Here is a 21,932-nt window from a genome sequence, read left to right on the forward strand (position 1 = left end):
TAGAAGTGGGTTGCTGGATCATATGGTAGTTTTATTTTTGGTTTTTTGAAAACCCTTGAAAGTTGTTAAGAGAGACGTTCTTAAAGATTCTCACAACAAAAAAGAAATGGTAATTATGTGACACGATGGAAGTGTTAGCTAACATTATGGTGGTAATCATATTGCAATATGTAAGCGTATCAAATCCACACATTGTACATCTTAAACTTAGAAATTTTACATCATTAAAGCTGGGGAAAACATAAGTTTGTTCTCTAAGTCTGTGGATAGTTAAGCAGTTTGAGATCAACATGTATACATTGCTATATTTAAAATGGATAACCAGTAAGGACCTACTGAATAGCACAGAGAACTCTGCTCAATATTATATAACAACCTAAGGGGGAAAAGAATGTGAAAAAGAATGGATACATGTATATGTATAACCGAATCACTTTGCCACACACCTGAGACTATCACAACATTTCTCATCATCTGTTCTCCAGCATAAAATAAAAACTTAAGAAAAAGCTGGGGAAAACAATGGTAGGGAGATTGGAATGTTAGAGTGTGTTTGTTATTTAAAAGCTACTCACTCTCCCTGGGTGGGTTTAGAAGACACACATTTTGCCACAACTGTGAGAAATGCAGCCATAAAAAAGAATGAAATAATGCCATTTGAAGCCACATGAATGGAGCTAGAGATTGTCATACTGAGTGAAGTAACAGAGAAAGACAAATATAATATGATATCTCTTCTATGTGGAATCTAAAAAAGGGTGCAAAGAACTTATCTCCCAACAAAGTCACAGTTGTAGAAAGCAAACTTATGGTTACCAAGGGGTAAGGGGGATGGGGATAAATTGGGAGATTGGGATTGACATATGCACACTACTATATATAAAATAGATAACTAGTAAGGACCTACTCTATAGCACAGGAACTCTATTCAACACTCTATAGTGGTCTACATGGGAAGGGAATATAAAAAAGAGTAGGTTTATATATATATATGTATATATACACATATATATGTATGGTTGATTCACTTTGCTGTATACCTGAAACTAACACAGCATTATAAATCAACTATGAAAAGTAGTGAAAATGTTATTTGCTCAGTTGCTTCTGACTCTTTGCGACCCCATGGACTGTATGCTGCCAGGTGTTCTAAGGAATTCTCCAGGCAAGAATACTGGAGTGGACTGTCATTTCCTTCTTCAGGGGATCTTTCCAACCCAGGGATTGAACCCACACCTCCTGTATTGCAGGCAGACTCTTTACCATCTGAGCCGCCAGCCAACTCAGGAGAGACCAGAGATCTGGATTGGATCCCCGGGTCGGGAAGATCCCCTGGAGGAGGAAATGGCAACCCTCTCCAGTGTTCTTGCCTGGAAAATACCATGGACGGAGGAGCCTGATGGGCTACAGTCCATGGGGTTGCAAAGAATGAGACATGACTGAGTATGCACACACTGCACCATAGAAACTTTATACAAATATATGCATTAAACCTGTATCTGTCATAGCAAAAATATTTATGAACAAAAAGGAAATATTCAGAAACTCCATAAATAGGGATTGGTTAAGTCAAGAATTATGTAGACATTGCTTGGAAAATTATGCAGTATTGAAAGAACTTTTGAAGGTTAAATATAAAGCCAAGTATAAGCTTTATTACTAGGTGATAAATGGAGAATGTAAAACTGATTTGAAAGCAAAAATTTTCAAAGCAAAATTTTTTCAATAAAAAGATACCTTGTATTTTTACATATCCAATTATTTTTACATATCCATACCATCCGCAAATCCATATGCACTTCTATGTAAACAGTCTATATATCTGAATGGTGTACAATCCTATTTTTCTCAACATTTTGTGATTTTCAAATATTTAAATTTTCTACATCAAACGTACGATTTTATCATTCAGAAAAAGGAAAGTAAACAAAATGCTACGAGAAGAAATAGGTTGGAGCAAATTTACATGGTGTTTGCATTAATTACAATAAAAGCTGTCAGTTTTGTTTTTAATTTCTTAACAAATCCTAGGTTTGATCGTCAAAAGCCGTTGCTTTCGTTTTCAAAACAGTATCCAGATTGTTAAGTAAATTGAACAGAAACTGACTGCTTCTCTTTGCCAAAAAGTAAAACTCTTGCAAGTGGCAGCTCGTGACACTGTTACTTGGTGAGCAGTTATCTTTTTCACATAACTCACCAAATGGGTCCAAAGTTTTGCATCTGGGGTTTATAATAAGTGAAATGTCACCACTGGTTTTTGTAAGAGACACATATTGCAAAATGTTCTTTCTCAGAGTTGGTCATGAGACTCTTGTTCTTCAGTTCTATATCAACCAGATGAGCATAAGCTGATAGTTGAATATCAACAGATGAACATAGCTGAAATAAGAGTACACAGTTCCAGTTTTGGGTAGATTCATGGATTTCTCAGCAAGAGAGATAGGACCTTCAGCAATAACTGTGGAGAATCTATGCTTCAAGAAAATAGTACTCACAGTTCTCTAAGTCAGTCCACACTTCATTCCTTGGATGTTTTTGCTTTTTATTTCACCTGTTGCTACTTTTAAAAATAGCCCTAAATAATAGACAAAAACATACCTGTCACAATTACATTTGATATATATATATATATATATATACACACACACAGTTGTTTTCCCTGGTGTCTCAGAAGGTAAAGACTGCCTGCAATGTGGGAGACCTGGGTTTGATCCCTGGGTCAGGAAGATCCCCTGAAGAAGCAAATAGCAAACCACTCCAGTATTCTTGCTGGAGATTTCCATGGACAGAAGAGCCCGGTAGGCTACATGCAGTCCATAGTGTTGCAAAGAGTTGGACACGACTGAACAACTAACACTGTGTACTACTATGTACTATATATATATATATATATATATATATATATATATATATATATATATATATATATATTTAATATGACTATTAAATATATATGCTTAGTAAAATCCTTTGGGGAAATACAAAATTAAAATCTTAGCCATAGGAAGAATGAAATGTCTATATACACATGTAATGCATGTTTGTCCACATAGACACACATTTAGAGGTAATTATATAAGCTAGACGAAGGCAATGGCAACCCACTCTAGTACTCTTGCCTGGAAAATCCCATGGACGAAGGAGCCTGGTAGGCTGCAGTCCATGGGGTCGCTAAGAGTCGGGCACGACTGAGCAACTTCACTTTCACTTTTCACTTTCATGCATTGGAGAAGGAAATGGCAACCCACTCCAGTGTTCTTGCCTGGAGAATCCCAGGGACGGGGGAGCCTGGTGGGCTGCCGTCTATGGAGTCGCACAGAGTCGGACACGACTGAAGCGACTTAGCAGCATATAAGCTAGAAAATTAGTTAGGAGATTTTGTGAAAGTGAAAGTGTTAGTTGCTTGGTCGTGTCCGTTTCTTTGCAACTCCATGGACTATAGCCCCCTACACTCCTCTGTCCGTAGAATTCTGCAGGCAAGAATACTGGAATGGGTAGCCATTCCCTTCTCCATGAGATCCTCCTAACCCAGGGATCGAACCCAGGTATCCAACATTGCAGGCAGATTCTTTACTATTTGAACCACCAGGCAAGACGTTAATCAGTGATCGATATAATGAAAATGTCCATTATCACTTTAAAACCAATTAAAAGTAAAAAGTATGTGCAACCTAAAGACCAGATAGTGTAAGTCATTGACCATTTCATTCTCAACAAAGGCTAACGCATGCCTGCATATTAGGCATCTCTATGGTCATTTTTCATTTAAGGTGACTGGCTCTATCTGTAATTATCTATCTATCTATCATTTATCTATTGATAAAACTCTATTCTTCAGCATATCTCAAATTATTTTGGTGGCAATCTTTTCTAGGGTTTATTTTGCTCCTCAGACAGTCATCCTATAAATAATAGCGCAATCTGCTGTAGTGTAATCTATATTATTGGCAGAATTCTTCATGTTTATGCATTAAGTATCACTAAAAATACATTGCACATTTTCATATTGGAAAAAAATATTAACCTTTGAATCTCCTAGGATATAATTTAAAATGTAAACAGAAATTTTAAGGAAATATTCAGAAGTTTTAAATATATACAAAATGAAGTCACTAATAGTTCAAAATATTAAATATTAGATGAAATCAGTTTTATAGAATTAAAGATATCTGCCTTATGAATTTAGTACCCGTGATGAAAAAATGTTCTCTAAAATTATTATAAAAGGTAATACATATTCTGCCATAGGAACTATCAGTTTTGCCTCAATAAGCTTCTTTTTCATGTTTTGACAAAATATGCCATAGTTTTAAGTTTTCATTAGCATCACAGTTCTTAGACCTGTGTTATTTATATCACAGCTGCCAATACCTTTTTTAGTCTTTAATAATAAAAAAATACATATTGAATCCAGTTTTATTGTTTTGGCTACTGGTTTAACAAGTTATAGAAAAAAGCATCAATAGGCAGTGGAGATTCTTTGAAAGTTTTTGAATAGGAAATGAAATCATCTGAAAGGTGCTTTATGTAGATCTGTGAAGTGACCATTGGGGAAATTGTTGAGATGGGCAGCTGTTCACCGGAAATGGCAAGTAATCAAAGCTTAAATGAGCATTTGGCAATGGGATAGGAAGTAAGAGGAATGTAGTAAAAGGAATTTGGTGAAAAGGCAAATGCAGAAAATTGTTTTATTCTCCTTGGTATCCACTGAACTTAGCACAATACTATCCACTGATGCTCAACCTATGCTCATTGACCAAAAGGAAGCAGTGAATTATTTGTGGGTGACTAAGGGGAAAAGCAGCATTGCTCCCATCTAAGTTACCTAAATCAGGAGTAGGATGGCTTCTTAAAACAAGGACATCATTCAAATCAACTGCAGAGGAAATGATGGCAAGCTATTTTAGAGATGAAGTCGTTTGAAAAGAAAGCCTGTGGCTGTAATACAGAAAGCAGTTTTATCAGTGTGAAAAAAAGTGGAAAATAAATGACTGCCACACATTCATCTTTTCCCACAAAAACACAGCTCCAAATATATTATTCAGCTACCCATTAAACACATATTACACAATAATCAAAAGATATTTAAAAGGATATTTTACTGTTTCTAAAACACATTCATGCTTCCATGAATTCCATTATCTGAAAATTAAGGCAAGAATTTTTTATAATGATGGAGAAGATAGAGGAGGCAATTTTATTATCACTTTATAGATGAAATACATGAGGATATGAGAAGATAATTTTAAAGCACAGCTGATTAAGAAACAGAACTATATTCTAAAACTTCTATTTTTTTGACTACATAATTTAAATTATATTTATAACCAGAGATTTCATGCAATAGATTTCAGTGATTTTAAGAGTGAAATTTGGTGAATTTTGACAAATGTACTAAAGCACTGTAACTATAACCATAAGAAATTTTAATGGAATTCCCTCTTCTAAAACATGCCAACAGTTCACTGGTGGGTGAAAGTCCAAATCCGACCCACACATCTGAGCTCTCTCTGGTGTAGGTGGGGAATCTTACATCCCCTTGCCCAATACTACCTATCAGTTCAATTTTTAACCTTTTTGTTTTCTACAGCTCTGAACAACACCTCAGTTCAGTTCAGACGCTCAATCGTGTCCGACTCTTTGTGACCCCACGGAGTGCAGCACACCAGGCTTCCCTGTCCATTACCAGCTCCCAGAGCTTGCTCAAACTCATGAACAGCACCTACAATATTAATATTTAACCCTGAAAATAATGTGGTGTATATCGTGTCATTGACAATAACACCATGGCTCTGGTAGAGGGTATTTTGGACAATTACAATCTTAAGGTAAAAGAAACAGGAGTTAAATCACTATACAATTTTTTTGTTTGTTTAAATAATATATTAAAATATAATGCATTTACTTTGTTAGGACGCTCGCCAGACCCATTCTGTCTATGCTTAAGTTTCCATGAAAAATTCCTAAGTTATGGTCAGAGAAACGAAGTGAAAATTGTTAGTCACTCAGTCATGTCATGGACTGTAGCCCTCCAGGCTCCTCTGTCCATGGAATTCTCCAGGCAAGAACACTGGGGTGGGTTGCCATTCCCTTCTTCAGGGGATCTTCCTGACCCAGGGATCGAACCTGGGACTCCTGCATTGCAGGCAGATTCTTTACCATTTGAGCCACCAGGGAAAGGAAAAAAGCATCAAGAAATCATAAACCAATAGAAAATTTCTTGTTTGAAAGAGAGAATATAAAATCATTAGTTTGAAAAGAGAGAAGAGATGGGAGGTATATTTATGAAAGTCTTCCTTTATTAATCATAATTCATTCTAATTCTAACTGGACATAGCCATTCAAGCCATTCAACTATAGCTTTGTTTTGTCTTAATTTTGGGGAAAAATACCACCTTAGTAAAGAAAATTGGTGGGGAATACCAGTATAAGAAAAATGTCTCAAGAGAAGAAAATGAGATAGTATCTAAAGAAAATGCTGTGACTTTTTAGTCACAGAGGTTTCTTCAGTGATTGAACATTTTAAAAAAAAGTGAAGCAGAGGAGAAGGTGCTTGAACCTAAATACAGATGTAGCAGCTGCACAAAGAAGCTGTAAGAAGAAGGCTTGTACAAAACAAACAAACAAACAAACAAACAGCCTTGCGGAATATGCTGTGGACAACAGAAAGCACTTTTTGCTGGGTTCTAAACAGGAAGAGAATCAGGTTTCATTAGTTTGAAACAGATGGCGCAATGTTAACAACTTCACTGCTGTTTTGCTTTTGTTCTATTCACAGGGGGAATTTGTCTCCCTGAAACTGTTGGAGGTAAATAAGATGCTCTTGATATCCCAGTGTAGCTGTCCAGGTAGAGAGATAGCACACAGCTCCAGCACCTCCAGATCAGAGCCCGTCCAGGCCAGAACAATTACCAGAGGACAGAAAGAAAGACTTTCCAGAACCACCTTTAGCAATGATTGCAAACCATGTAGAATGAAATACAGGACCCAGGGAAATAATTCCATTAAAAAAAAAAAGTTAAATGACACATGTGAGACCCCTGTGTCAGTTATTTAGGTTGTTTCAGAGTACTATATACAGAAAAAAATGAAAGGTCTCTCAATCGTGTCTGACTCTTTGCGACCCCATGAATTGTAGCTCACCAGGATTCTCTGTCCGTGGGATTCTCTAAGCAAGAATACTGGAGTGGGTAGCCATTCCCTTCTCAGGGGGATCATCCCAACCCAGGTATCGAAGCCAGGTCTTCCACATTGCAGACAGATTCTTTACCACCTGAACCACCAGGGAAGCCCCATATACAGAAGTTCAGTTCAGTTCAGTTCAGTCACTCAGTTGTGTCCGACTCTTTGCAACCCCAAGAATCGCAGCACGCCAAGAGAATGAAGCAAATACTGGGTTCCAATATGAATTCATTAAGAACAAACCATGGGGTGAAGTGTAATTTCCTTTTTTTCTTGAGAAAACAAGAAAAATGCCACTACTTTGGTGTGAATTAACTTTTGTGAAAGACCTCTTGCACTCAGTATCATGTTTCTGAGATTCATCCTTGTTTTCGCATGTAGCAGTAGCTCATTCCTTCTCACTCCTGAGCAGTAGTCCATTGTATGGATATATTTCAGTTTATTGATTGATTTTTTTTTTTTACATCACAGTTTATTCTTTTTTTTCTTTTTTGGCCATGCCCACACCTTGTGGGATCTTAGTTCCCCAACCAGGGATTGAACTGGGGCCCTCAGCAGTGAATTGTAAGAGTCCTAACCACTGGACCACCAGGGAAGTCCCTGTTTATTGATTCTTACATTGATAGATACTTGGATAGATTTAGTTTTTTATTACAAGAAGATATCAGCTATGGGTATTTTCATCACAAACTTTTCTTAAAATGATCTTTCAATTTTCTCAGGCAAATACCTAAGCATGAACTTCTGATATATAATTTTTGATATATGTACTAAAATATGATTATACATATATATTATTTATCAGATCCCTTTTCCTGAAGTGAAAGGGAATTACTCTGTTATATTTCCAAGCACATGAGAGTTGCTGAGTCTCCATATTCTTGTCAGTGCTTGATTTTTCAGTCATTTTCATTTTAGCCAATCATGTGTGGGTGAAGTTTTCATTCTAAAAAGCATTTTTAAAGTCTCTTAACACATATTGACAGACAATGATAGAATAATCTAAAGAATCATAATTGATTGAACAAAGTATCTTAGGAAGAACAGTCAAAGGATTATTCAAAGTATTACCTTTGATTCTTGGGGCTTCCCAGGTGACTCAGTGGTAAAGAATCCACCTGCAATGCAGGAGACGTGAGTTGGATCCCTGGGTTGGGAAGATCCCCTGGAGAAGGAAATAGCAACCCACTCCAGTATCCTTGCCTGAGAAATGCCATGGATAGAGGAGTCTGGTGGGCTACAGTCCATGGGGTCGCAAAGAGTCAGACATGACTGAGCACGCACACACACACACACACACACACACACACACAGGAATGACAATCGGAGGATTACCTTTGATGCAGTCAGTCCAACTACTAACTGCATGACCTTGGGTGAGTTACACATGTCTCAGTTTCTTGTTTTGTGAAATGACCCCATCAGGGACCCACCCACCCCAAACCACCTCGGTTTGTTATGCTGATTAAATGAAAATATCCATGAGAGACTTAAAAGGGCTCTTGTCTCACATCACTCATTCAATACATCTCAAATAATAAGTTTGAAAAACTAGGAATATCACTAGTGCTTCCTACAGTAAGGCCAGAATCTATGACTAATTTGGCAGAAGAAGCATTTAATATCCTGGAAGTGATATTAGATTTTGCCGTGGTATGAATCACTCATTTTGTTTTTCTGGAATGTCAATTTCTGCTATTTTTTTGAAAACCATATGTCATTATCGAAAGAATCATACCTCAAGTTTCAGGCTCTTTCAGTATGGAACATGACTCATTACTTTGAACTTATTTATTTTTAATGACTTAAATTATAATCATTCATCTCTATTACTTAAAAACATTTTGTCTGACTATAGGTAGAGATATCAAATGAGGCTCATTAAGACCCTCTTTCATTTTGGAAGAAGTAAAGTTTACACTATGACATTTAGTAGATAAAATGAGGAGATTCTAGTGTTTCAAAGACAAAAAGGATCCCTAGCTTTTCACTGTAATTATGATTGTGATCTTTCTCCACTTTTGTTTTCCAGCATCAGTTTTATGAGATATTCTATAAATGAATTTATTTTGTACTGAAATCCATGCATCCGTGTTCAGTGGCATAATTTCAAGCTATATGTATGTTACCTCTACTCTATAAAAATGCAGTTTCTTTTCTGTTGTTTTTGTTACTGGTTATTTTTTTTTTTTCCCTTAGAATTATGGGTCGTTGCCCTAAATATTTAAAATTTTCAACAAATGCATCCTACAGATTAATCAAGTAATTGAAACTCCAACATCTATTTTTTCACACCTATACAAAGAACAAAAACCTCTAAATGAAATAATTTCCAAAATATATTGTGAATTATTTATAAAAATATAAGCATTCATTATGGAAACTGAGACACCGAGTTTATTGAAAGACAATTATTGTTTTGCTCTAAAAAGCTGATTTATCAGTAATTTTAAAATCATAGAATATGAAGAAAAAGTGGATAGAATCAAACAAAATTAAGTTCAAAAAATAAAAATGTAAAAAAAAAGAGAAAACAAAATAGTATCTTAAACCAAAATAGAGATTGTATCATTAAAATGAAATAAGATCATGTCTTACAAGTATTTCAGGAGTGAGAAGATTCTGGGGTCCAGACTGTCTAGCTAGCAGCAGATGGAAAATTTACACCCACTTCAACTGGGGCGTAACTTTTTCTCTTACTGTGCATTTTACAAAATATAAACTTTCACTCACCAACTCAATGGCCTTTCCTCATAATGTTTATTATGCATTTCAAAGTCTTACTCTTTGGAGAGAATGTTGGTATGATATTCAGGGGCATTTTATGGCGCTCAGTTTCCTGGAATATTTTGTACTAAACTGTAGACTGCATGAAGGATTTTTGTAACTCTACATTGTTACTTAGTTGCTCAGTCAAGTCCGACTCTGGGACCCCATGGACTGTAGCCTGCCAGGCTCCTCTGCCCATGGAATTTCCCAGCAAGAATACCAGAGTGGATTGCTCTTTCCTACTCCAGTGGATCGTCCCGATCCAAGAATCGAATCTGAGTCCCCTGCATTGGTAGGAAGATTCTTTACCACTGAGCCACCAGGTAAGTCCAACTCTAGGTTAGGGAGAACCGATGTCCTGGTTATTTTGGGGAATGGTCTTGTTTATGAATGTGGCTGAGGACAATTATTAATAATAGCTCCATTTCACTCCCAAATGTGTCCTGGTTGAGTGAAAAATCCATGGTCACCCTACTTATGGGTTACCAATGGAATTTTGGCTTGGGGTCTTATTCCCCCAAAAGTGGTCCTTGGACTACCAGCACAGAGCACAATCGTTAGACTCTGAGGCCCCAGCCCAGATCCTTGAGTCAGAATCTGCATTTTTAACAAGATTCCCAAGTGATACTTAATGTAAACTAAAATCTAAGAAACACTACCTGGAAAAATAGGCTCACCTGACATTAGCCTCAAGACAGTTAGTTTTTGTAAAATATTATAGATATCTGTATATGAAATACCAAGCAAAACAGAAAGTTGACTAAAACAAAGAAAATAACATCAATCTTTTTCTTACCTCTCATTTGCAATTAGATTTCTTTCCTCATTTGCAATTAGATTGTTAATTAACATAGCGTTAAAAACTACTCTCTATATCTTTAGAATCTAACTTTGCTTTCATTTTAATTGCTTAATGTGTCAAAAATGCAACTGAGTCATATATTTATTTATGTAAATTTTATTAGATAACTGTGAACCTAAAATCTGTGTTACTTACTCATGGTAGGAAATAACATGACTAACATCCATGATATCCCCCCAGTTCTCTGCAACTTCTCTTAGATGTAACTGCTTTTCTGAATTTGTAAAAATCAACTTCTCATCCATCATACATTTGCCTCTCTCCCTGGCAGTATCAAGCTTTCTTAATTACTATGTATATGATATCTTTGTATAGATATATATAGTTAACTAGCTGAGCAAAGTCTTCCATTTTGCTTTGCTTCAGTGGAATCTTGGCTACTGCACTGGCATGAAAATTTTAGAATCAAGTTACCAATTACCATAAAAATAAATCTGTGTTTTAACTTGGAATGCCTTAAATACATCAATTTTTGTTGCTTAAACCATGAACATGGCAGACCTTTCTATCTAGTTATGTGCCTCAATATTTATTTAACAAAGCTTTATTATTTTTTCTTAGAGGTCTGCACATGTATTAGATTTGTTTCTATGTAGTTCCCTTTTGGTGTTACCATAAATTGAATCTTTGAATGTTATTTTATGAAAGAATTTCAATGATATTTAAAAATATAATTGATTTGCATATGTTCATTTTGTATATGGTTATCTAACCCTTTTAGTAATGCTAAAAATTTAAAGTAGATTGAGATTTTCTGTTCATACAATGATATCATCAGCAATTAGTGACTGCTTTCATCTTTTGCTTCCCAAGAGTCCGTCTGCAATGCAGGAGATCTGGGTTCAATCCCTGGGTTGGGAAGATCCCCTGGAAAAGGGAAAGGCTATCCACTCCAGTATTCTGGCCTGGAGAATCCCATGGACACAGTCCATAGGGTAGCAAAGAGTCAGACACGACTGAGCGACTTTCACTTCACTCCATCTTTTGTAATCTTTTTGCATCAAATTTCTTGGTATTTGCCTTTATTCCTGAATGACATTGCTCAAAATTTTTTAATAAACATCATGACTGGACCATCCTTTTTTTATTCTGAATCTCAAAAAGAAAGATTTCAAGATTTCATCAGTGTAATACTAAAGGGAAAGTTTTCAGTGTTTCACAAATATGGTACATATTGCAGTTTCCTGTAAATAATAGTTATAAAGTTAAGAAAATTCTCTTCTATTATCCATTTTAAAAATTTTCATCATAAATTTTCTTTTCATCTATTTAAATGGTTACATATTCCTTTTTCCCTAATATAAGAGTGAGATAAACCTGTTAATTAATTTTCTAATGTTAAACATAACACTTCTGTAGCAAACCGCTTCTTGATCATGATAAATTATAATTTTTTCTGAATTATATTTGATAATGTATTATAATTTTAAATATGTTTATATGTGGTATTGATGTGCCTATTTCCTTTTTCCTATTTTTGTTTTCAGATTTTGGTAGCAAGGTTATAAATACCTCCAAAAATAAACTGGGAAATATTACCACTTTTTCTGATCTTTGAGTTTACTTGCCCATGTTTCTAATAATTCTCCTGACTGATTTGAGTATAGAGATTTCTTTGTGGGCAGATCTTCTTCTACTTCTTTAATTTTTTCAGGAGCTAGGATTATTTGGGTATTTCATTACCTGAATCATTTTTAGTAAGTTCTATTTTTTTGGTGGGTATTTTCTAAAATTCTCAACCTTTATATACTTTGGAATAAAAGTATCTCATAGTATCAAAATACTGCATCTATTTATGTGCTTCTCTTTTATTCCTTTAATCTATTTGAGCCTTTTTCTTCCTGTCCTCATTAGTCTGATTAAAGATTTATCAATTTTACTGTCCTCTTAGATTGCCAACTTTGGGGTATTTTCCTCCTCTTTTTTAAAAAGTGTATTTTATAGAACTATCTAAAACCCAGAACATGTATTAAAATAACCCTGTATCACCAGAAATTTATGTCTTTGTTTTTCTTAACTTGATATGTGCTCGTATTTCTCAATTTGTAAAAATGATATTAGGTGAAAAATCTAAATTTATTAAAACTTGGAAAGGCAATTAAATTGTTAAATAATGGTATGCTTGAGAAATTAATCTCTCTCAAAGAGACTCTCATGCCAAAGAGTGCTCAAGCTACCACACAATTGCACTTATCTCACATGCTAGCAAAGTAATGCTCAAAATTTTTCAAGTCAGGCTTCAACAGTACATGAACCGTGAACTTCCAGATGTTTAAGCTAGATTTAGGAAAGGCAGAGGAACTAGAGATCAAATTCCCAACATCCGTTGGATCATCAAAAAAACGAGAGTTCCCCCCCCCCACCAAATCTACTTGCTTTATTGACTATGCCAAAGACTTTGACTGTGTGGACCACAACACAAACTGCTGAAAATTCTGAAAGAGATGGCAATACCAGACCACCTGACCTGCCTCTTGAGAAATCAGTATGTAGGTCAGGAAGCAACAGTTAGAACTGGACATGGAACAACAGACTGGATCCAAATAGGAAAAGAAGTACGTCAAGGCTGTATATTGTCACCCTGCTTATTTAACTTATATACAGAGTACATCATGGGAAACGCTGGACTGGATGAAACACAAGCTGGAATCAAGACTGTTGGGAGAAATATCAATAACCTCAGATATGCAGATGACACCACACTTAATGGCAGAAAGCAAAGAAGAACTAAAGAACATGTTGATGAAAGGGAAGAGGAGAGTGAAAAAGTTTACTTCAAACTCAACATTCAGAAAACTAAGATAGTGGCATCTGGTCCCATCACTTCATGGCGAATAGATGGGGAAACAGTGGAAACAGAGACAGATTTTAATTTTGGGGGCTCCAAAATCACTGCAGATGGTGACTGCAGCCATGAAATTAAAAGACACTTGCCTCTTGGAAGAAAAGTTATGACCAAGCTAGACAGCATATTAAAAAGCAGAGACATTACTTTGCCAACAAAAATCTGTCTAGTCAAAGCTATAGTTTTTCTAGTAGTCATGTATGGATGTGAGAGTTGGACTATAAAGAAAGCTGAGCACTGAAGAATTGATGCCTTAGAATTGTGGTGTTGGAGAAGACTCTTGAGAGTCCCTTGGACTGCAAGGAGATCCAACCAGTCCATCCAGAGGAAATCAGTCCTGAATGTTCATTAGAAGGACTGATGCTGAAGCTGAAACTCCAATGCTTTGGCCACCTGATGTGAAGAACTGACTCACTGAAAAAGACCCTGATGCTGGGAAAGATTGAAGGCAGGAGGAGAAGGGAATGACAGAGGACCACGAGATGGTTGGATGGCATCAGCGACTCAATGGACATGAGTTTGAGTAAACTCTGGGAGTTGGTGATGGACAGGGAGGCCTGGTGTGCTTCAGTCCATGGGGTCGCAAGGAGTCAGACACAGCTGAGCAACTGAACTGAACTGAGAAATAAGTCTCTCTCAACTAGCAGGAGGCTCCAGAAATGTTTAAAAATCTAAAACCTATTTTTTAATCCTTAAAGAATGAATTAAAAAAATTGTTTGTATTGCAATTTCAAGAGTCCATTTTATTTCACTCGACTACAATTTATTGACTATGTAATCTTACACTGTGTACACTGCAATAGAACCATATAATGTGTTCACCAAAGCATTTTTATTTTGCTTCTGTACTTATAATTATGTCACATACCAAGGGCCCCTTTTAATCATGGGAGGCTGTTTGACTAGTTCTGGCCAAAAGCATGTATATGTAATTTCTGTATGTTACAGCTTTGTTTGGTCTTTAAAGACTCTTAAGTGACTTTCCACACGTTTTCTCTCTTACTAATGCCACTGGATATGGGGGACTTCAGTATCTTGGAAACACAGGATCCCAGATTCCTGAGTCATACGTTGGAGGAGGCCTGGCTTAATGACCTGTTCAAAGTACTTTTTAAAAAAATTATTGACTCTTTTTATTACCTGACCTACCGTTGAGACAATCTATAACAAGAAGAAGAGAGTATATTAGCACATGTTCAAACTAATTTGACCTGTAATGTGTGGCAGATATAAACCTTTCCTGAGATAAACCACTGATACTTCATAATGCAACTGTTAACCCCCTACGTGCTATTTATTTATATTATTTACCTATGTAGTAGTCACTACTTTGAATTGAGATGCTGCTGTTGGGAAAAAGTAATTTACATAGCATTTGTTATAGCCAACATATAAAATGTATGGTATTAGTCACCTGCAGGTGGTAAGTGAAAAAATGTACCAGAACAGATGGCTGGATATTTATTCATGTTACGTTGCTGTAAAACATTTAATAAAACTCTCACCCACTATAAGTTGGAATGGAAATAATGTGCCTGTTCTGTAGTTTAGGGGAAAAATTTGGGAAGTGGTGCCATAATAGTATATAATGCTAATAACTGGCTGCTTTTGGCAAGCTATTGGCTGAAAGAGGAAATGAGCCTGGTAAAAATATTAACTGCTTTGAATTCAGAACTGAAAGTCAATGAAAAAAAGTCCAGAAAATAAAAGCCTTGCATATTTTGAAAGAGATTACTTTCATCCCCCAAAAGTTAAAAAAATGGTGGAGGTGAGGGTGGGGAGGTTGTTGTGGAAGGGGACATAAAAAGACCTTGAATGTCCAGGGCTAATAACATTTCTCAATTGTATAAGCTATTCAGAGTAAATATTAGATCAAGGTGGTGGTCTCTCCAGTTTTTGTTCCAGATCACCTCAAAATCATCACCCTTAAGTTTAAAGAGTGATCCTTGTGCCAGGAAGTTTAGAAATGTCAGCTATGTATTGCCCCTCGCCATCTACCTCCACAGGGATTAAAACATCTGCTGCTGCAGCTGCTGACCTTCAACACCCCCTGAAAACTGTTCAAGGTGGAGAGCAGGACTCTGTGCTCTGTGAAAAACTAGCAGAACATGTCTTCAGGTAGATATTTTCAGGTGTCAATTTTATGAGTCCAATTCTTGTGTCTCCTCACACCTAGAAAAGCACTAAAATCCTTCATGGTGATGACTCTTTCTCGTGACTAGCAGAAACTTTCTGCAAAAATATGCACTTGACTGCATGTACTTCTCCTTCACCAAAATCACGTATATATGGACCTTCTCCCAAACCTCTTTGGAGCAGGCTATCTGAGGTGCTGTTTCCTGAGCTATAGTCCTCAGGCTCCCAGTAAAACTTGACTCACAACTCTAATGTTGTGCATTTTTTTGAAGTCAACAGAAATAAGCTATACACAGTATATTGGTTATTTAGTTGGATGATTAATGATCATCCTGCATATTCAGTAATAAATTCCAATCTATTAACATGTAGAACTAGTCTTTCTCTCCATTTTCTGGTTCTGACTCCTATGGAATCTAATTTATTTCTTCAGCTGACATCTTACTGCTTAATCAGAGACTCAACATATGATGTCAAATACCAGAAAAAGTATTTCTAGGAAGACACTGAGTATCAAAATGGTGAAATAATTGGGAGAGAAGGGAAGGGATTATGTGAGCCGGATTAGTAATATAAATGTGCTAAGTTTTGATCTCAGTAATAAGAATTAAGTGGATAATATTTAATATAGAAAGCTAGGAAATATGATTATAAGGAAATTGTTTAGAATTATTGAGGTAAAGCCAGGAAAAAAAAGTGAAAATCTTTTTGGGGTGAAATCGGAAGTGGAATTTGGGACAGTTGACCTATATATCAAAATATAGGTACAATTTGAGTTTTAAACGATGTACTTTATTTTCAAAACAAATAATAAGTAAGTAAATAAATATGTAACAAAAACAAAGTGGCACTATTTTGCATATGGGTAAGATTTCAAAACATTTTATGAGAGTAGATTATAAAGGATCCACTTTTTTGTTGTTGACATGGACCTTTTTTTTTTTTTTTGGTGTGGACCATTTTTAAAGTCAGGTTGCCCAGGTGGCTCAGTGGTAAAGAATTAGTCTGCCGATGCAGGAGATGCAGGAGACACAGGTTTGATCCCTGGGTTGGGAAGATCCCCTGGAGAAGAGAATGGCTATCTGCTCCAGTATTCTTGCCTGAAGAATTCCATGGACAGAGGAGCCTGGAGGGCTTGTCACAAAAAGTTAGACACTACTGAGCGTGCGCACACACAGACACACACACACACACACACACACACACACAATTTGTTAAATGTGTCTGTTAAATTTGTTACAGCATTGCTTCTCTTTTATGTTTTAGCTTTTTGGCCACATGGCATGTGGGATCTTAGCTCCCCAACTAGGAATCAACTCTCACCCTTTGCACTGAAAGGTGAAGTCTAAACCACTGTACCACCAGGGAGTCCGGTGGGTCTGTTTTGACGGGTTGCAGAATGTGAGTTTGGAATATGTCATGAAGAACTTAGTGTATGATATCACATTTTGATTGTATCTTGAGGAGGATTGGAACCTAATGAAGGATTTCAATTTAAACAAGATTAAATTTGCTTTTTAAAAAGGTCGCTTTTTGTCACCTCAAGGAAGATACTTCGGTCACTAGTGCTCTAATAATCTCATTTTGATAGCTCTTCGGACATGGCTCGGAGTCCAGTCCTGCTTGTTTTTGCTTCCTTCTGCTGCAGCTTCTCTCCTCTTCATTTATTCTCTTAGTAACACTGGAGCTGAAACCTTGCTAACTTGCCACACATACGGAAAACCTGGAGCCTTTCTAAATTCAGAGACTTGGCAAATTTACTCTGTAAAAAGTCAGACAGTAAATATTTAAGGATTTGGAAATGAAAGTGTTTAATGCTCTGGCGTGTTCAACTCTTTGCGACCCCATGGACTGTAGCCCGCCAGGCTCCTCTGTCCATGGGATTCTCCAGGCAAGAATACTGGAGTGGGTAGCCATTCCCTTCTCCAGGGGATATTACTGACCCGGGGATCGAACCTGGGACTCTTGCATTACAAGCAGATTCTTTACCCTCTGAGCCACCAGGGAAGCCCAAGGATTTGGAAGCCACATATAAACTTTATCACATACTCTATCTCCCCCTTCCCATCACACGCGCCCGGCACCCACCCCCACTCCCCCACCCGCCACAACCATAATTCTTTAAAAATCATTCCTAGCTCACTGGCTGCCCCAAAACAAGTGACATGCAACATCTGGCCCTTGGAGTGTAATTTGCTGACCAGTAATATGGTAATCTGACTAGTAATCATAGGGGATTTCCAGATGCTCAGTGGTAAAGACCCCACCTGTCAATACAGGAGATACAGGTTCGATCACTGGGTCAGGAAGAGATCTCAGAGGAGAGCACAGCATCCTATTTCAATATTACTGATTTCAGTATTTCATTGCCTGTTTTAATATTCTTGCCTGGAAAAACCCCATGGACTGTGGAGCCTGGTGTGCTAAGGTCCATGGGGTTGCAAAGAATCAGACACAAATGAGACTGAGTATGCACACATGTAGTCTAATTCATACTTCCCCATCATATCAAAACAGATTTAAATTATTTAGCTGAAGCTCCAATACTTTGGCCATCTGATGCGAAGAGCTGACTCATTGGAAAAGACCCTGATGCCGGGAAAGACTGAAGGCAGGAGGAGAGAGTGACAGAGGATGAGATGGCTGGATGGCATCACCGACTCAATGGATATGAGTTTGAGCAAACTCTGGGAGACAGTGAAGGACAGGGAAGCCTGGCTGATGTGGTTCATGGGGTGGCAAAGAGTCAGACCTGACGGTTACTGAACAACAATAGAAATAGAAATATATATCTTACATTTTATTGTTTTCACATCACATTAATTTGGGGGGATTTTCATTGCTTTTGAGGGATGGAGTCTCCCTGTCATTCATCCAGATAAAGCATAGATTCCTTACTGGAGGCTGCAGACCACTTTATGAACCACTTTCCTTGCCCCAGTTTCTTACTTTGCCTTTTCCCAGTGTTCTCCAAAGCAGCTCCATATACCATAAGCTACTTGCATAGAATCACCTGGAGTACTTTCCACAGTATAGATTCCTGGGCCCAGTTAAACATATGAAAGCAGTTTTAGGGTGAGGAATGATTACTTTTAAAAGGCTCTTTTCTTACGTCTAATAAATTTCCTGTTTTGAAAGCACTATATTCTATCAATGCATTTCTCTCAAACCAGCCTTGGAATACAACACCCTCCCTGTAGGCATTTCTATGACAGTGGCCAGTCCTGGACTGGCTTTTCTTGGCATTCACAACAGGTCTTCCTAACAAATTTTGTCCCCATTAGTATGGAGCAAGTTATAAATATGCTAAACTGTGTCTCATCTCACCATCTGACTCTCTTTTGCATGTGTATGTTATTGTGTGTGTATGTTTTATGTAAAGGGAGTTTTAGGCCCATGTGCCAGAAATAAATCTCATTGCAAATTATTCTGTGATTAAGGATGATGGCGTCTCCCCAAGTATAGAAGAAAACCTGCTTTAAAATAACAGAGTAAAAATAAATCTGTCTGATTCTGGCAAAATGATAGACCAGGGTAGCCAGAATCTTTCCTCATATAAATAACAAAAGATTCTGGAAAAAACAAATACATGATTTTCAATAATTGTCCAAGCTCACAATAAAGGGAAGCAAATGTGTAGGGTCCAGAAATGAAGAGGAAACTGAACCACACTGGTAGGAGTGAAAAGTGGGGGAAGTGAAAGTAGTGAAGTAGGGTGGCCCTGGCAGGCCTGAAGGACTATCAGTAGCAGGAACAGAGACAATGGGTGAAGAATGGCACCACATGGCTAAGAATTATGGGCAGCAACTCTAGAGAGAGAGGCTAATATACTCCACCCTTTTGTTCAGAGAAATAGCAGTAAATACGCCTGCACCTCGGGGCTTTCCTGGTGGCTCAGTGACAAAGAATTTGCCTGCCAAGGCAAGAGATACAGGTCCAATCCCTGGGTCAGAAAGATCCCCTGGAGAAGGAAATGGCACCCTACTCCTGTATTCTTCCCTGGGAAATCCCATGGACAGAGGAGCCTGGTGGGCTGCATTCCATAGAATCACAAAAGTGTTGGACACAACTTAGTGACTCAACAACAACAACAACAACAAACAACCAGCCCTAGCTGAGAATTTGTTTCCTCCCATGTAAAATATAGCTTTTAATCTATTTGAGGCCAAAATTTACACTAATTGCACATATAAGAAAGCCTAAGCTGAGAAATGACCATAAACTGGTTCAGGACAAGAGACTCTGATGAAACAAAGGGGGGAAAAAACCAAAAACTGTTTGGAAAGCAATTCAACAATTCATGCTGCACAGGAATTTTATAAGAAAAAAGGAAAGAAACAACCTATGTCAGACATGAGGTCATTAAGAAATATTGCAAATAAAGAGGATAAAATTCACTTTAAACTAGCACAATAATTACTCCAAAGAAAAATATGTCCCCCTAAAAGCTTGAGATGAGAAACTTCAGTCTCAAGGAGATTATAACGTCATTATATTTAAAATGGTTGGAGAAACACATGGTAAGTAAATAATAAAGCAGTGTGAGAATAAAACAAAGAAACAGATGAGAAACTTGGAGAACATGCAGAAATTAAAAAATCATAGTTGAGCAACCATTGAAAAATTACCCCAAATCAGCACAGAAAATTAGGCAGGTGAGAGGAAACATAAAATACAGAAAGACCATGCGTAACTTATCTGTAAAAGAAGTTTAAGAGAAAGAGAAGAGAAATAATGGAACTGAAGCAGCATTTGAAAATATTTTCAGAACTGAAGAAAGATAAGGATATTAAAATTTAAAAACACTCCAAATTTTGAGCAGAATAAAATAAAACCATAAATAATCACAGTATAGTAAAACTGTAGAACACGAAAACAAGCACCCTGGAGAAAATGAGACTACCTATAAAACAACAGTTAGATTAATGGAAGTCTCCTTGATAGCATCAGGAAGAAACAGGAGAACAGGAGGTGCTGTTTTCCATGTTGTACGAGAAAGTAAACTATCACTGAAACGAGAGGTTGAAATTACAATTTTGACGAATGAAGCAGAGATCAAAAAAAAAAATCAGGTTATATAATTTCCATGAAAAAGTTATCAAAAATATACTTCAGGAAGAAGGAAGTTGAACACAGAAAGCAGAAACCTATATGAGATATATATGAATATGAGTATATATATGTGTGTGTATATATATATATACACACACACCCAAGAATGGATTCAAAAAATCATTAAGGCAAATAATATTGACTAATTTGAAGAGTCTTTAAAACTGGTCATCCTAGAAAACAGCAACAAGAAACAGTAAGATAATCTTTAGCCTTTAATGCTGGTCAAACCATTTAATAACAACTTAAAAATTTTAAACTAATTTAAAACCAGCAAATGAATCTTAAAATATATATTTCTTTTCATTCTCTAAACTACATATTATTCAAATACACTTGCCAAGTGGTATAATTTGTGAGGCAATCATTTATTAATATTCTATCAATTTCCAAATCATTTGCTGATTTCTAGAGGCTGTTAGCATGTTATTTTGTTTGAAGAATCTTCTCCTTGTGTGTGTTGATTCCATTCCTGCCATGATTTCTTTTCAGGAACAACACTGATGTTTTAAAGACCCTTCCCCTCTGAAATAAATGAATAGTTGTGTGGATTCTTGCTAAGTTGCTTCTTTGTGATCGTGTGGATGTACCCTGCCAGGCTTCCTGGTCCTTGGAATTTTCCAGACAAGAATCCTGGAATGGGTAGTCATTCCCTTCTCCAGAAGATCTGCTTGATCTAGGGATTGATCCCAGGTCTCCTGCATTGCAGGCAGATTCTTTACCATTGAGGCATGAGGGAAGCCCAAATGGATAGATATTACATGCCAAATAGTTTCAAGAAAAAAAAATTATCTGAAAAATCAATGGCATTGTTGATGTTACTGCTTCTTCTATCTATTTTTGCTGAACTACACATACATTAAAGACAAATAAGTTCTAAAAACACCCAAAAGATAAGCACCCATTCTGTAAAACAGCAATTTGATAGAAGACCTCATCAGTTTTATAATACTTCCAATTCTGCCTGAGATCTTTATATTATCATTATCTCATTTTTGACCAAGTCTTGAGAACCATGAATTAGAC

Source organism: Budorcas taxicolor, chromosome 12, assembly GCF_023091745.1.
Source record: "Budorcas taxicolor isolate Tak-1 chromosome 12, Takin1.1, whole genome shotgun sequence".
Taxonomy (NCBI): domain Eukaryota; kingdom Metazoa; phylum Chordata; class Mammalia; order Artiodactyla; family Bovidae; genus Budorcas; species Budorcas taxicolor.